This window comes from Homarus americanus, unplaced genomic scaffold (genome assembly GCF_018991925.1).
Source record: "Homarus americanus isolate GMGI-L3 unplaced genomic scaffold, GMGI_Hamer_2.0 scaffold33556, whole genome shotgun sequence".
In the NCBI taxonomy this organism is placed as follows: domain Eukaryota; kingdom Metazoa; phylum Arthropoda; class Malacostraca; order Decapoda; family Nephropidae; genus Homarus; species Homarus americanus.
The window spans coordinates 658978-675544 of record NW_024713392.1 but is presented as its reverse complement, the minus strand read 5'-3'; positions in this window follow the sequence as shown (position 1 = coordinate 675544).

Here is a 16567-nt window from a genome sequence, read left to right as displayed (position 1 = left end):
ATAATAACAATAACAATAATAATAATATCAGAGTTAGCACCACAATAAACAAATGAGCATCATTATTATCCCATCATTCTCACATCTAATGAACGTCATAACCTGAATAGTAACCATCCCCAGCTTATGATCAGCAACACTAACCTAACCTAACCAGCCTTACAGCTAATCTAACCTAATGTTAACCTAACCTAACGTTACCTAACACCTATTGGTAGCGTCTGTTTGGTTAATCTTCAGGTGAAATAAACTCAAGGTTAAAAAAAAAGTAAAATATAATATCTAGAGAAAGTTGGTGCCATCAGCTGAGGTTTTCCTTCCATGTTTACCTCACGTGACGCATAACTCACTATGAACTCTCCACACTTTTAAAATAGTTTTCTGACTGTATTTCGTCACTTATCTTTCAATATATGTTTATAAATAAGTTATATGTAATATTTAAATTATTCCGTGTATTTAAAATAAGCGTAAAAAACGTATATAATAATGAAGAAAATAAGAACAGTAGGAAAAACGCTGGATAATTAATCGCCGATATGGGACTTGATCTTCACGTCTTAGTAAGCAAATGATATCAGTCACACAAAACCTACCTAATCCTTCCTTAACTAATATATAAACGTAATAGCATCGTTAGGTTAGGTTAGTTCGTTATGGTTGTTTTAAGGGATTTATTCGAATATATATTGAAGAAGAGACGTAATTGTGGCGGGAGACTGACACACGGAGATACTGAAGCTGGTATTGACAGATGTGTGTGAATGTTGGTGACGGGAGAACCTTTTCTTTCTCAGGTAAAGACACAAAATACGAGAAATAGAAGTACTGTACATATTGGATCAGTTTCATGGTGCTCTCTCTCTCCATTAGGACCGGAGACAAAGACTTCCTATGATCGCCTCTAAAAGCTACAGAATATTTGTCTCACATTGAAGATAACCTAACCCAACCTGTCTTAACCTAACCTAACTCAACTCAACCTGTCTTAACCAAACCTAACCTAACCTCTAACCAACCTAACCTAACCTGTCTTAAAACCTAACCTAACCTGTCTTAACCAAACCTAACCTAACTGTCTTACAACCTAACCTAACCTGTCTTAACCAAACCTAACCTAACCTGTCTTACAAACCAAACCTAACCTAACCTAACCTGTCTTAACCAAACCAGCCTAACCTAACCTAACCTAACCTAACCTAACCTAACCTGTCTTAACCTCTCATCTAACTGTACCTAACTCAACCTAACGTAATCTAATTTAATCTAACAAATTCTAATATAAGTTAACCTAACTAATCTAACCAAACCTAATCCAACGGTACCCTAATGCAGCCTAACATAACCTAACGCTAACGTAACATTAAGCTAACGTAACCTAACGCTAACGTAACCCTAAGCTAACGTAACCTAACGCTAACTTAATGCTAACTTAACGTAACCTAACGCTAACGTAACATTAAGCTAACGTAACCTAACGCTAACGTAACCCTAAGCTAACGTAACCTAACGCTAACTTAATGCTAACTTAACGCTAACCGAACGCTAGCCTAACGCTAACTTAATGCTAACTTAACGCTAACCGAGCGTAACTTAACGCTAACGTAACCTAATGTAACCGAACGTAACTTAACGCTAACGTAACCTAATCTAACGTAATAACCTCACCTAACCTTACACACCCCACCTGACCAGTTCCCCGACAGACACACACACACACACACACACACACACACACACACACACACACACACACACACACACACACACTCCTGCAATACAGCCCGACTTTAAATCAGACTAAGTTTTGCAAGCAGCGTCAAACTACTTGCCTTATCACGATCAACACGTCTTGTTTAACAGGGAATGACGTAGTGTTTGCTTCTTGTGGGAGGGAGGGAGGGGGGGCACTCGACCCGACCAATACGGGCAGGTCCTCTCCTAACAGCGTCACATTTATCTAAAAGCTCAATTAAAGATTGACTCAGAATGTCAAACTGAAAGCTAAGTGTAATTTGGGGATTGGCAAGAGGTCGTGTGTGTGTGTGTGTGTGTGTGTGTGTGTTGTGCCGCTGACGTTGTGTTGACAATCTCCTTCTACTCTGCTGCATCCAAACTTTTCAAGCGCAGTGAGAGAGAAAGGTAGAAAGAGAGAGAGAGAGAGAGAGAGAGAGAGAGAGAGAGAGAGAGAGAGAGAGATTGGCCACCACTTACTATTATTTTTATAAGAATTTGTCAGTCGGTGTTATTAATATTATTGAAGTTTCCTCTGATCTATATTCTTTGTGTGTGTGTGTGTACTTGAACACCTAAGCAGACATGTATACAGTTCAGTGCCCACCCAGGCACAGGTCACTACTCACATCTGGGCCGAGGGGTAATAATAATAATAATAATAATAATAATAATAATAATAATAATAATAATAATAATAATAATAATAATAATAATAATAATAATAATATAATAATAATAATAATAATAATTATTATTATTATTAATAATTTAAATTAATTAAATTAAATTAAATTAAATTAAATTAAATAAATTAAATTAAATTAAATTAATTAAATTAAATTAAATTAAATTAAATTAAATTAAATTAAATTAAATTAAATTAAATTAAATTAAATTAAATTAAATTAAATTAAATTAAATTAAATTAAATTAAATTAAATTAAAAATAAAATAAAATAAAATAAAATAAAATAAAATAAAATAAAATAAAATAAAATAAAAAAATAAAATAAAAATAAAATAAAATAAAATAAAATAAAATAAAAATAAAATAAAATAAAATAAAATAAAATAAAATAAAATAAAATAAAATAAAATAAAAATAAAATAATAAAATAAAATAAAATAAATAAAATAAAAAAATAAAAAATAAAATAAAAAAATAAAAAAATAAAAAAAATAAAAAAAAAAAAAATAAAAAAAAAAAATAAAAAAAATAAAATTAAATTTTAAAAAAAATAAAAATAAAATAAATAAAATAATAAAATTAATAATATATATTATAAATTAATATAATAAATTAAAATAAAATAAAATAAAATAAAATAAAATAAAATAAAATAAATAGAATAGAATAGAATGAAATAGAATGAAATGAAATAAAACAAAATAAAATAAAATAAATAAAATAATAATAATAATAATAATAATAATAATAATAATAATAATAATAATAGTAATAATAATATAATAATAATAATAATAATAATAATAATAAAGAACAAAAATGCAAAATGAAAAAAATCAAGTGAGAAACAATATATGTATGTTGTGTTATCAATGAAATAATTGAGACCCTGCAATTGTGTAAACGAAGCAGAAAGTCAGATCAGCAATCTGGGACTTAGTCACAATTTTCGTGATGCCATGTGGCAGCAGAGTCTACCATAGACAACACATTATGCTTCCAATATCTTCCCAGACGGTAGTACCTCCCTGTTTGGTAGCTGCCTACTACCTACTACAAGACACGCTGGTTCAGACACGCCACCACCCAGGTTAACGGGGCCTCCCTCTCCAACGTTAACCACCCCCAGTACCGGCTCCCACCTGTCCACCACCGCGGACATCAGGTCAGGTGTGCGTCTCAAGCCTTTGGCAGACTGTGATACCGCGTCTTCTGCTGGTGCTAGTAGATCCCTGGCCCTAATAGCCCCTAGTCATAGTTGGTTTATGGTACTAATAGGCCCCTAATTCCAATAGAACTAGGTATCCCCTTAATAGCCCCTGGTCCAAGTAAGTCCTTGGTTCTAGTTGGTCCTCTAAAACTGGGAAAAACACCAAGTACAGTACATTAAAAAATAATAATGTAAATGTCTTTAAAACAACAACAAATAATAATAATAATAATAATAATAATAATAATAATAATAATAATAATAATAATAATAATAATATAATAATAATAATAATAATAATAATAATACCACCAACAGCAGCAACACACACACACACACACACACACAACATGGCCATCCTCTACTAGCCAACACTGGGCTGACAACCACACAACTTTACATGGCCCAACACCAGCAAACTTGTAAGGGGAGTTGAAAGATTGACTTAAGTTCAGAGGAAAACACTTTCTTGTAAAACCCCTCGGTGAGAATTTATACTGCACGATCAGGGCGGTGTGGGGTGAAGGGGAGTGTGGTGGGAGCTAGGGGATGGGGAGGAGGTGGGGAGGTGAGGGTGAAGGCTGGGGAGGGGAAGGTAGTGGAAGTGGTTGGTGGGCGGAGATGGGGAGAAGAGGGAGGGAGATGAGAAAGGGTCCTCACTACACTGACACCCTCACACTCCGGTTTATCTCTCTCTCTCTCTCTCTCTCTCTCTCTCTTGTTTCTTCATTTATTATTAATTTTGTTTTCTTTCTTTTTCTCCTACGTTTTGTAACACCTCCTCCTCTCCTCCCTCCTCTTTTTCCCTTCTTCTCCTTCTCCCTCCTCCTTCTCTCCTCCTCTTCTTCCTCTAATCACAATATTGAATCAGGCTAGCTTGAGGACATTCTTGCTGTTTATCCCAAATTTGCTGCCCTGAACTGATTAGTCTTCAATTGAATATGACGTCCAATGTATTGTATGGAACCTCTGTCCCACATGGCAGTGAACAGTGACATCACCCAATGACTCTGGCCTATATATACTGTTAATGAATATGATGTATTTCTTGTGTATGAACCTCTGTTCCTGCGTGGCAGTGAGAAGTGATACCACCCCAGTGTCAAGACCTGACTGAATTAATCAGAATAGGCAAACTGTACTACAAGCTTTGTCAATAAATTTGTTAAACTAAAATCCTTTCTTCCTCTCTCCTTCTCTTCTTCCTCCTTCTTTTCTCCCCTTTTCTTCCTCCTCCTTTTTGTCTATTTATCCTTAGTTTATCATGTATCATCTGTGTCTACAATACTAAATATGATTTGTATACAACAGACAGACAGACAGACAGACAGACAGACAGACAGACAGACAGGTGAAATAATAGCTATGGAAGTGTTATTCTATCAAAGCTTAGTACCCTGTTGTTCTGGCAACAGGTCGACTGCAGTAAACCGGCCTCTGAATGGCTTACACATCAACCAATTAGAGTCCTGTTTGTTTCCTATTACACGTTACAATATTTACTTCTGGGGAAACATGTTTGATTTAAGCACCAACTGGTATCTCATTGGTTAGTTAAATAGCCAATCCGAAGCCGTATATCTTTGGCCAGTGGTTAACACCTGTTGCGTCTCAATGCACGACAAGAGGTTACCAAGACTGCCTGCCCTGGCCCCCCCCACCTGCACTGCACCGCACTGCCCTGCCCCACCCCCACCTGCCCTGCGCCCTGCTTACCCTCACCCTGCCTCACCTCGTTATCACCACTCAAATCCACCACCACACAGTTCTTCCTCACGGCTCAACCTTAATCGTCCAGCATTCATCATCATCTTGTAATATATTGGCCTTAACTCACCACGTTGGAGATAACACAGTTTTCAAGCCATGAGAAGAGAGAGAGAGAGAGAGAGAGAGAGAGAGAGAGAGAGAGAGAGAGAGCACTTAAAGAAACTCAACAACAACCTGGAACCTACCACGTTATAAACCAAGTTGAGTCTTGGAGATTTTAGTTTTTTTCCTACTTTTCTGGACAAATTCAATGTAAAGAAGGACAAGAGGGAAGAGAGGGAGAAGGAGGGGAGAAGGAGAAGAGAGGGGAGAAGGAGGAAGAGAGGGAGAAGGGAGAGGGAGAAGGGAGAGGGAGAAGGAGGAGGAGGAGAAGGAGGGAAGAGAGGGAGAAGGGAGAGGGAGAAGGAGGAAGAGAGGGAGAAGGGGAGAGGAAGAAGGAGGGAAGAGAGGGAGAAGGAGAAGAGAGGGAGAAGGGGAGAGGAAGAAGGAGAAGAGAGGGGAGAAGGGGAGAGGGAGGAAGGGAGGAAAGAGAGGAAGAAGGAGTGAAGAGAGGGAGAAGGGAGAGGGAGAAGGGGAGAGGAGAAGGAGAAGAGAGGGAGAAGGAGGGAAGAGAGGGAGAAGGGAAGAAGGAGAAGAGAGAGGGAAGGGGGAGAGGAAGAAGGAGAAGAGAGGGAGAAGGAGGAAGAGAGGGAAGGGAGAGGGAGAAGGAGAGAGAGGGGAGAAGGAGGAGAAGAGAGGGAGAAGGAGAGAGAGAGGAGGAATGGGAAGAGAGGGAGAAGGGGAGAGAGGAGGAGAAGAGGAGGAGAAGGGAGAGGAGAGTAGAAGAGAGGGAGAAGGAGGAAGAGAGGGGAGAAGGGAGGAGAAGAGTAGAAGAGAGGGAGAAGGGGAGAGGAGAAGGAGAAGAGAGGGGAGAAGGAGAGAAGGAGAGGGAGAAGGAGGGAAGAGAGGGGAGAAGGAGGAAGAGAGGAGAAGGGGAGAGGGAGAAGGAGAGAGGGAGAAAGAAGAGAGAGGAGAAGGAGAGAAGAGAGGGAGGAAGGGAAGAGAGGGAGAAGGGAGAGAGAAGGAGTAGAAGAGAGGGAGAAGGGAGAGGAAGGAGAAGAGGAGGAAGAAGGAGTGGGAAGAGAGGGAGAAGGGGAGAGGAGAAGGAGTAGAAGAGAGGGAGAAGGGAGAGGGAGAAGGAGAAGAGAGGGAGAAGGAGAGGGAGAAGGAGGGGAGTAGGGAGGGAGTAGAAGAGAGGGAGAAGGAGGGAAGAGAGGGGAGAAGGGGAGAAGAAGGAGAGAAGAGAGGGGAGAAGGGAGGAAGAAGGAGAAGAGAGGGAGAAGGGAGAGAGAAGGATAGAAGAGAGGGGAGAAGGAGTAGAAGAGAGGGAAGGAGGAAGAGAGGGAGAAGGAGGGAGAAGGAGAGAGGGAGAAGGAGAAGAGAGGGAGAAGGAGTAGAAGAGAGGGAGGAGGAAGAGAGGGAAGGGAGGAGAAGGAGAGGAAGAGAGGAGAAGGAGAGAAGAGAGAGGGGAGAAGGGGAGAGGAAGGAGGAGAAGAGAGGGGAGAAGGAGGAAGAGAGGGAGAAGGGGAGAGGGAGAAGGAGTAGAAGAGAGGGAGAAGGGAAGAGGGAGAAGGAGAGAAGAGAGAGGGAGAAGGGAGAAGGAGAAGGGAGAGAAGAGAGGAAAAGGGGAGAGGGAGAAGAGGAAGAGAGAAGGAGGAAGAGGGAGAAGGGGAGAGGGGAGAAGGAGAAGAGAGGAAGGGGAGGAGGGAAGGAGGAGAAGAGAGGGAGAAGGGGAGAGGGAGAAGGAGAGAAGAGAGGAGAAGGAGGAAGAGGGAGAAGGGAGAGGGAAAAGGAGTAGAAGAGAGGAGAAGGAGTGAAGAGAGGGGAGGAGGGAGGGAAGAAGGAGAGAAAGAGGGGAGAAGGGGAGAGAAGAAGGAGTAGAAGAGGAGAAGGAGTGGGAAGAGAGGAGAAGGGAGAGGAGGAGAGAGAAGAGAGGGAGAAGGGGAGAAGGAGAGAAGAGAGGGAGAAGGAGGGAAGAGAGGAGAAGGGGAGAGGGAGAAGGAGTAGAAGAGAGGAGAAGGAGAGAGGAGAGAAGAGAGGGAGAAGGAGGAAGAGAGGGAAGGGGAGAGAGGGAGAAGGAGAGAAGAGAGGGAAGGGGAGAGAAGGGAGAAGGGAAGAGGGGGAGAAGGAGGGAAGAGAGGGAGAAGGGGAGGGGGAGAAGGAGAAGAGAGAGAAGGGGAGAGGGAGAAGGAGTAGAAGAGAGGAGAAGGGGAGAGGAAGAAGGAGTAGAAGAGAGAGGAAGGGAGAGGGAAAGGAGAGAAGAGAGGGAGAAGGGGAAGGAGAAGGAGAGGAAGAGAGGGAGAAGGAGGAGAAGAGGAGGGGAGAAGGAGAGAAGAGAGGGGAGAAGGGGAGAGGGAAGGAAAGAGAGAGAGGAGAAGGAGAAGAGAGGGAGAAGGAGGAGAAGGAGTAGAAGAGAGGGGAGAAGGAGAGGAGAAGGAGTAGAGAGGAGAAGGAGAGGGAGGAGAAGGGAGAGGAGGAAGGAGTAGAAGAGAGGAGAAGGAGAGAAGAGAGGAGAAGGGAGAGGGAGGAGGGAAGAGGAGGAGAAGGAGAGGAGAAGGAGAGAAGAGAGGGAGAAGGAGGAGAAGAGGGAAAAGGAGGAAGAGAGGGAGAAGGGAGAGGAAGGAGAGAAGAGAGGAGAAGGAGGGAAGAGAGGAGAAGGGAGAGAGAAGGAGTAGGAAGAGAGGAGAAGGGGAGAGGGAGAAGGAGAGAAGAGAGGAGAAGGGAGAGGGAGAAGGAGAGAAGAGAGGGGAGAAGGGGGGAAGAGAGGGAGAAGGAGTGGAAGAGAGGGAGAAGGGGAGGAGAAGAGAGAAGAGAGGAGAAGGAGAGGGGAGAAGAGAGAGAGGAGAAGGGAGAGAAGAGAGGGAGAAGGAGGAAGAGAGGAGAAGGAGAGAAGGAGGGAGAAGGGAGAGGGAGAAGGAGAGGAAGAGAGGGAGAAGGAGGGAAGAGAGGGGAGAAGGAGGGAAGAGAGGGAGAAGGGGAGAGGGAGAAGGAGAAGAGAGGGAGAAGGAGAAGAGAGGGAGAAGGAGTAGAAGAGAGGGAGAAGGAGTAGAAGAGAGGGAGAAGGGGGAAGAGAGGGAGAAGGGGAGAGGAGAAGGAGAGAAGAGAGAGGAGAAGGAGAGAAGAGAGGGAGAAGGGAGAGAGGAGAAGGAGTAGAAGAGAGGAGAAGGGAGAGAGGAGAAGGAGGAAGAGAGGGAAGGAGAGAAGAGAGGAGAAGGAGGGAAGAGAGGAGAAGGAGAGAAGAGAGGAGAAGGGAGAGGAGAAGGAGAGAAGAGAGGAGAGAGGAAGAGAGGGAGAAGGAGGGAAGAGAGGAGAAGGGAGAGGAGAAGGAGTAGAAGAGAGGGGAGAAGGAGAAGAGAGGAGAAGGAGGGAAGAGAGGGAGAAGGAGTGGAAGAGAGGGAGAAGGGGAGGGAGAAGGAGTAGAAGAGAGGGGAGAAGGAGAAGAGAGGGAGAAGGAGGGAAGAGAGGAGAAGGAGAGAAGAGAGGGAGAAGGGGAGAGGGAGAAGGAGAGAAGAGAGGGAGAAGGGAAGAGAGGGAGAAGGAGGGAAGAGAGGAGAAGGAGGAGAAGAGAGGAGAAGGAGAGGGAGAAGGAGAGAAGAGAGGAGAAGGAGGAAGAGAGGGGAGAAGGAGAAGAGAGGAGAAGGGGAGGAGAAGGAGTGAGAAGAGAGGAGAAGGAGAGAAGAGAGGGGAGAATGAGAGAAGAGAGGAAGGGAAGAGAGAGAAGGGAAGGGGAGAAGGAGAGAAGAGAGGAGAAGGAGAGAAGAGAGGGGAGAAGGAGAGGAAGAGAGGGGAGAGGGGAGAGGGAGAAGGAGAGAAGAGAGGGGAGAAGGGAGAAGAGAGGGAGAAGGAGTAGAAGAGAGGGAGAAGGAGTGGAAGAGAGGGGAGAAGGAGAGAAGAGAGGAAGAAGGGAGTAGAAGAGAGGAGAAGGAGGGAAGAGAGAGAGAGAAGAGAGGGAGAAGGAGAGAAGAGAGGAGAAGGAGGAAGAGAGGGAGAAGGAGAGGAAGAGAGGAAGAAGGAGAGAAGAGAGGAGAAGGAGTGGAAGGAGAGGAAGAAGGAGAGGGAGAAGGAGGAGAAGAGAGGGGAGAAGGAGAAGAGAGGGAGAAGGAGTAGAAGAGAGGAGAAGGAGAAGAGAGGGAGAAGGAGAGAAGAGAGGGGAGGGGGGAGAGGGAGAAGGAGTAGAAGAGAGGGGAGAAGGAGAGAAGAGAGGGAGAAGGAGAGAAGAGAGGGGAGAAGGAGTGGAAGAGAGGGAGAAGGAGAGAAGAGAGGGAGAAGGGGAGAGGAGAAGGAGGAAGAGAGGGGAGAAGGGAGTAGAAGAGAGGGAGAAGGAGGGAAGAGGAGAAGGAGAAGAGAGGGAGAAGGAGAGGAGAAGGAGAAGAGAGGAGAAGGAGAGGGAGAAGGAGTAGAAGAGAGGAGAAGGGAGTGGGAAGAGGGAGAAGGAGAGGAAAAGGAGGGAGAAGGAGAGGAAGAAGGGAGGAGAAGAGAGGGAGAAGGAGAGGAAGAAGGAGAGAAGGAGAGGAAAAGGAGGAAGAGAGGGAGAAGGAGTAGAAGAGAGGGAGGAGGGAAGAGAGGGAGAAGGGGAGAGGGAGAAGGAGAGAAGAGAGGAGAAGGGGAGAGGAAGAAGGGAGAGAAGAGAGGAGAAGGGGAGGGAAGAGGGAGAAGGGAGAGGGGAAAAGGAGTAGAAGAGAGGGAGAAGGAGGAGAGGGAGAAGGAGTAGAAGAGAGGGAGAAGGGGAGAGAGAAGTAGAGAAGAGAGGGAGAAGGGGAGAGGGAGAAGGAGTAGAAGAGAGGGAGAAGGAGAGAAGAGGAGAAGAAGGGAAGAGGAGGGGAGAAGGAGAGGAAAGGAGAGAAGAGAGAGGGAAAGGAGTAGAAGAGAGGGAGAAGGAGAAGAAGAGAGGAGAAGGAGGGAAGAGAGGAGAAGGGGAGAGGAAAAGAGTAGAAGAGAGGAGGAAGGGAGAGGAAGAAGGAGAAGAGAGGAGAAGGGGAGAGGGAAGGAGAGAAGAGAGGGAGAAGGGAGAAGGAGAAGGAGAGAAGAGAGGGGAGAAGGAGGAGAGAAGAGAGGGGAGAAGGAGTAGAAGAGAGGGGAGAAGGGGAGAGGGAGAAGGAGAAGAGAGGGGAGAAGGAGAGGGAAGGGAGAGGGAGAAGGGAAGGGAGGAGAGAAGGAGGAGAAGGGGAGGAGAAGGAGAGAAGAGAGGAGAAGGGAGAGGAGAAGGAGAAGGGAGAGGAGAAGGAGAAGAGAGGGAGAAGGAGAGAAGAGAGGGGAGGAGGGAAGAGAGGGAGGAGGAAGAGAGGAGAAGGGGAGAGAGAAGGAGAGGAAGAGAGGAGAATGAGAGAGAGGGAAAAGGAGAAGAGAGGAGAAGGAGAGAAGGAGAGAGGAGAAGGAGGAAGAGAGGGGAGAAGGGAGAGGGGAGAAGGAGTAGAAGAGAGGAGAAGGAGATGGAGAAGGAGTAGAAGAGAGGAGAAGGGGAGAGGGAGAAGGAGTAGAAGAGAGGGGAGAAGGGGTGGAAGAGAGGGAGAAGGAGTGGAAGAGAGGAAGGAGAAGAGGAGAAGAGAGGGAGAAGGGGAGAGGGAGAAGGAGTAGAAGAGAGGAGAAGGAGTGAAGAGAGGAGAAGGAGGAAGAGAGGGAGAAGGAGAGAAGAGAGGGGAGAAGGGAGAGGAGAAGGAGTAGAAGAGAGGAGAAGGAGGAAGAGGGAGAAGGAGGGAAGAGAGGGGAGAAGGAGGAGAAGGAGAGGAAGAGAGGAGAAGAAGAAGAGGAGAGAAGAAGAGGAGGGAGAGAAGAAGAGGAGAAGGGTGAAGAGAGGAGAAGGACAGGAGAAGGAGAGAAGGAGGGAGAAGGAGCAGAAGAGAGGAGAAGGGTGAAGAGAGGAGAAGGAGAGAAGAGGAGGAGAAGGGGAGGGAGAAGGAGTGAGAAAGAGGGAGAAGAAGGGGAAGAGAGGAGAAGGAGGGAAGAGAGAGGGAGAAGGAGAAGAGGAGAAGAGAGGAGAAGGAGAGAAGAGAGGAGAAGGAGGGAAGAGAGGAGGGGGGGGGGGGGGGGGGGGAGAGAAGGAGGAAAGAGAAGGAAAGGAGAGAAGAGAGGAGAAGGAGAGGAGAAGGAGTAGAAGAGAGGAAGGAGTGGAAGAGAGGAGAAGGAGGAAGAGAGGGGAGAAGGGGAGAGGGAGAAGGAGAAGAGAGGGGAGAAGGAGAGAAGAGAGGGAGAAGGAGAGAAGAGAGGAGAAGGGAAGAGAGGAGAAGGAGAGGAGAAGGAGTAGAAGAGAGGAGAAGGAGAGAAGAGAGGAGAGGAGAAGAGGGGAGGGGGAGAGGGAGAAGGAGTAGAAGAGAGGGAGAAGGTAGAAGAGAGGGGAGAAGGAGAAGAGAGGGAGAAGGAGTGGAAGAGAGGGGAGAAGGAGTAGAAGAGAGAAGAAGGAGAGAAGAGAGGAGAAGGAGGAAGAGAGGAGAAGGAGAAGAGAGGGAGAAGGAGGAAGAGAGGAGAAGGAGGAAGAGAGGAGAAGGAGAGAAGAGAGGAAGAAGGAGTAGAAGAGAGGGAGAAGGAGGAAGAGAGGAGAAGGGGAGAGGGAGAAGGAGTAGAAGAGAGGGAGAAGGGGAAGAGAGGGAGAAGGAGTAGAAGAGAGAGGGAGAAGGAGAGAAGAGAGGGAGAAGGAGAAGAGAGGGAGAGAGGGAGAAGGAGAAGAGAGGGAGAAGGAGAGAGGGAGAAGGAGTAGAAGAGAGGAGAAGGTGGAAGAGAGGAGAAGGAGAAGAGAGGAGAAGGAGAGGAGAAGGAGAGAAGAGAGGAGAAGGAGTAGAAGAGAGGAGAAGGAGAGAAGAGGAGGAGAAGGAGAGAAGAGAGGGGAGGGGAGAGGAGAAGGAGAAGAGAGGGAGAAGGGAGAAGAGAGGAAGAGGAGAAGGAGGAAGAGGAAGAAGGAGAAGAGAGGAGGTGAAGAGAAGAAGGAGAGGAGAAGGGAGGTAGAAGAGAGGAGAAGGGAGAGAAGAGAGGGGAGAGAGAGAGGAGAGGAGAAGGAGAGAAGAGAGGGAGTAGGGGAGAGGGAGAAAGAGTAGAAGAGAGGAGAAGGAGTAGGAAGAGAGGGAGAAGGAGAAGAGAGAGGAGAAGGGGGGGAAGAGAGAGGAGAAGGAGGAGAAGGAGAGGGAGAAGGAGAAGAGAGGGAGAAGGAAGGGAGAAGAGAGAAGGAGGGAGAAGGGAGAGGAGAAGGAGAGGAAGAGAGGAGAAGGAGAGAAGAGAGGAGAAGGAGTAGAAGAGAGGAGAAGGAGAGGAGAAGAAGAAGAGAGGAAAAGGAGCAGAAGAGAGGAGAAGGAGTGAAGAGAGGGAGAAGGGAGAAGAGAGGAGTAGGGGAGAGGAGAAGGAGAAGAGAGGGAGAGAAGGGAGAAGAGAGGTAGAAGGAGAGAAGAGAGGGAGAAGGGAGGGAGAAGGGAGAAGAGAGGAAAAGGAGTAGAAGAGAGGGAGAAGGAGTAGAAGAGAGGGGAGAAGGAGGAGAAGAGGGAGGGGAGAGGGGAGAAGGAGGAAGAGAGGGAGGAGGAGAAGAGAGGAGAAGGAGGGAAGAGAGGAAGAAGGAGTGGAAGAGAGGAGAAGGAGTGGAAGAGAGGAAGAAGGGAGAGGAGAAGGAGTAGAAGAGGGAGAAGGAGTAGAAGAGAGGAGAAGGAGAGAAGAGGAGAAGGAGTGGAAGAGAGGAAGAAGGAGAGGGAGAAGGAGAGAAGAGAGGAGAAGGGTAGAAGAGAGGAGAAGGAGAGAAGAGAGGGAGAAGGAGAAGAGAGGGAGAAGGAGTAGGAAGAGAGGGAGGGAGAGGGAGAAGGAGTAGAAGAGAGGAGAAGGAGAAGAGAGGGAGAAGGGAGAGGGGAGAAGGAGAAGGAGAGGGGAGAAGGAGGGGAAGAGAGGGAGGAGGGAAGGAGAGGGAGGGGAGAGAGGGAGAAGGAGGAAGAGAGGGAGAAGGGGAGAGGAGAAGGAGAGAAGAGGGAGAAGGAGGAAGAAAGGGAGAAGGAGAAGAGAGGGAGAATGAGTGAAGAGAGGAAGAAGGGAGAGGGAGAAGGGAGAAGAGAGGAGAAGGCGTAGAAGAGAGGAGAAAGGAAGAGAGGAGAAGGAGAGGAAGAGGAGAAGGAGTAGAAGAGAGGGAGAAGGAGTAGAAGAGAGGGAGAAGGAGAAGGGGATAGCGAATATGGTATATTATGGTACTGGCAGCCCCAAGTTATTGATACGTGAGGTTAGGTTAGGTTAGTTTAGGTTAGATAAGTGTTAGTGTTAGGTTAGGTTAGGGAAGGTTTAGGTTAAGTTCGGTTAGGTTCTGTTTATAGTTCGGTTAAGTTTGACGCCATCTTGTGCCTATACCTAAACGTTTATTCTGGGGAAATATTTATCGTACCAGTATAAGGGAAATTTCTAACCTAACCTAAGCTAACCTAAACTAACCTAACCTAAACCATCACCATGACCTTAGGTGGTGGTTGAGACAGATTATATTCGTCGCATATGGTATTTATTACGAAGAGTCAGTTATAAACACGTGACTTAATACGAGAGAGAGAGAGAGAGAGAGAGAGAGAGAGAGAGAGAGAGAGAGAGAGAGAGAGAGAGGTGATTACTCTTCTTATCTTATCACAGGTACACACGGTGGCTGCCAAACATCGCTACAGCTGTTAACGAAATGATGATAAGAAACAATTTAATCCAAACTTTTCCATTTACCTTGTACACCACCACTACCAACATCACCACCATCACCACCATCACCACCATCATCATCACCACCACCACCATTACCACCACTGCTGCCACCACCACTACTGCTACCACCACCACCACCGTTACCACCACCGTTACCACCACCACCACCGTTGCCACCACCACCACCACCATCCCCACCACCACCATCATCCCCACCACCATCACCAACACCACCATCACCACCAACACCACCATCACCACCACCACCACTGTCACCACCACCACCGTCACAACCACCACCATCACCATCACCACTGCTACCACCACCACCAACACCGTCACCACCACCATCCTCACCACCACCACCACTGTCACCACCTCCTCACCACCACCACCACCATCATCATGACCACCACCACCAACACCACCACTGCCACCATCACCACCAGCACCACTGCTGCTACTACCTCACACCACCACCACCACTGTCACCACCACCACCACCACTGCTATCACCATCACCACCATCACTACCACCACCACCACCACCATCATCATCACCACCACCACCACCACCACTGCTACCACCACCACAACCACCACCACCGCTACCACCATCACCACTATAATCACTACTCACTACCACCACTGTTACATACCACCACCACCACCACCAATATACCACTACCACTACCACCACACTGCTGATACCACCACCACTGCTACCACCACCACCACCGTTACCACCACCACCACCGTTACCACCACCACCACCGTTACCACCACCACCACCACCCCACCACACCACCATCATCCCCACCACCATCATCCCCACCACCATCACCACTGCTACCACCATCCCCACCACCACCACCGTCATCCCCACCACCACCATCACCACTGCTACCACCATCACCTCATCATCCCCACCACCACCACCAACACTACCATCACCATCACCACTGACACACACCACACCATCATCCCTCACCACCATCATCCCCCACCACCACCATCCCCACCACCACCATCACCACCACCATCACCCCACCCTAACCTTACGTAACCCAACGCCAACCTTCCACCAGGTATCGTCAGGTGTTTAATCTTCAGGTGAAATAAACTGGTGGATAATGTTCAGATGATCCATCTTACTTACCACCGATTAACACCCTACTGAAGGTTTGATTCACTGACTCACACACTGACTCTCACTGACTCACACACTGACTCTACTGACTCACACACTGACTAGTACTGACTCACACTGACTCTTACTGACTCACACACTGACTAGTACTGACTCACACACTGACTAGTACTGACTCACTGAGATAAATTTTCTTCCCCTCTGTATCATAACATGGAGTAAATATCCTTTATCTAAGCCGGGCTATTGCCGCCGATAATCTTTCAATACATCAATAATGTGTGTGGGTGTTTACGACAGCTGGTGCCCGACTTACATAAGATCCTATACGCTGAATATTGTCCCTGAAGTGAGACGCAGGTAGAGTCTCGGGCCTGATGTGGTCTACGTGGCTGTGAAGACCAACTATGTGGCTGTGAAGACCAACTATGTAGCTGTGAAGACCAACTATGTAGCTGTGAAGACCAACTATGTGGCTGTGAAGACCAACTATGTGGCTGTGAAGACCAACGATGTGGCTGTGAAGACCAACTATTTGGCTGTGAAGACCAACTATGTGGCTGTGAAGACCAACTATGGCTGTGAAGACCAACTATGGCTGTGAAGACCAACCACGTGGCTGTGAAGACCAACTATGTGGCTGTGAAGACCAACTCTGTGGCTGTGAAGACCAACCATGGCTGTGAAGACCAACTATGTGGCTGTGAAGACCAACTATGTGGCTGTGAAGACCAACTATGGCTGTGAAGACCAACGATGTGGTTGTGAAGACCAACCACGTGGCTGTGAAGACCAACTATGTGGTGTGAAGACCAACTATGTGGCTGTGAAGACCAACCATGTGGCTGTAAGACAACTATGAGGCTGTGAAGACCAACTATGTGGCTGTGAAGACCAACGATGTGGTGAAGACCAACGATGGATGGGGAAGACCAACGATGTGGCTGTGAAGACCAACTATGGGCTGTGAAGACCAACTATGTGCTGTGAAGACCAACTATGGGCTGTGAAGACCAACTACGTGGCTGTGAAGACCAACCATGTGGAGAAGACCAACGGGGGCTGTGAAGACCAACGATGGGCTGTGAAGACCAACTATGTGGAAGACTAGTAGGGCTGAAGACCAACATGGCTGTGAAGACCAAGAGGCTGTGAAGACCAACTATGGAGGTGAAGACCAACGATGTGGCTGTGTGAAGACCAACGATGTGGCTGTGAAGACCAACGATGTGTGAAGACCAACTATGTGGCTGAAAGAGACCAACTATGTGGCTGTGAAGACCAACTATGTGTGTGAAGACCAACTACGTGGCTGTGAAGACCAACTATGTGG